The sequence below is a fragment of the Apis dorsata genome, unplaced genomic scaffold (assembly GCF_000469605.1).
Source record: "Apis dorsata unplaced genomic scaffold, Apis dorsata 1.3 scaffold_161, whole genome shotgun sequence".
Taxonomy (NCBI): domain Eukaryota; kingdom Metazoa; phylum Arthropoda; class Insecta; order Hymenoptera; family Apidae; genus Apis; species Apis dorsata.
In genome coordinates this window covers 202,664-202,901 of record NW_006263450.1, presented here as the reverse complement: position 1 = coordinate 202,901, position 238 = coordinate 202,664, and positions in this window count along the sequence as shown.

Genomic DNA, 238 nt, shown 5'->3' with positions numbered 1-238 from the left:
AAAAAATAATCGAAATTCAATATTTATATTTTAATCATATCATATTAATATCATGTTTTATATCTAAAAAAATCATAAGTATTGGATTTTTTTTTTTTCATTTATTATACTGCATACTAGCAATATTTTTATTTATTATTTATTTCAATTTCTTTGAATTTAATTTCTTTGAATATTCCAATAACTGATTATTATTTATTATCATATAACTTATTTTTATATGAAGATTATTTAATTA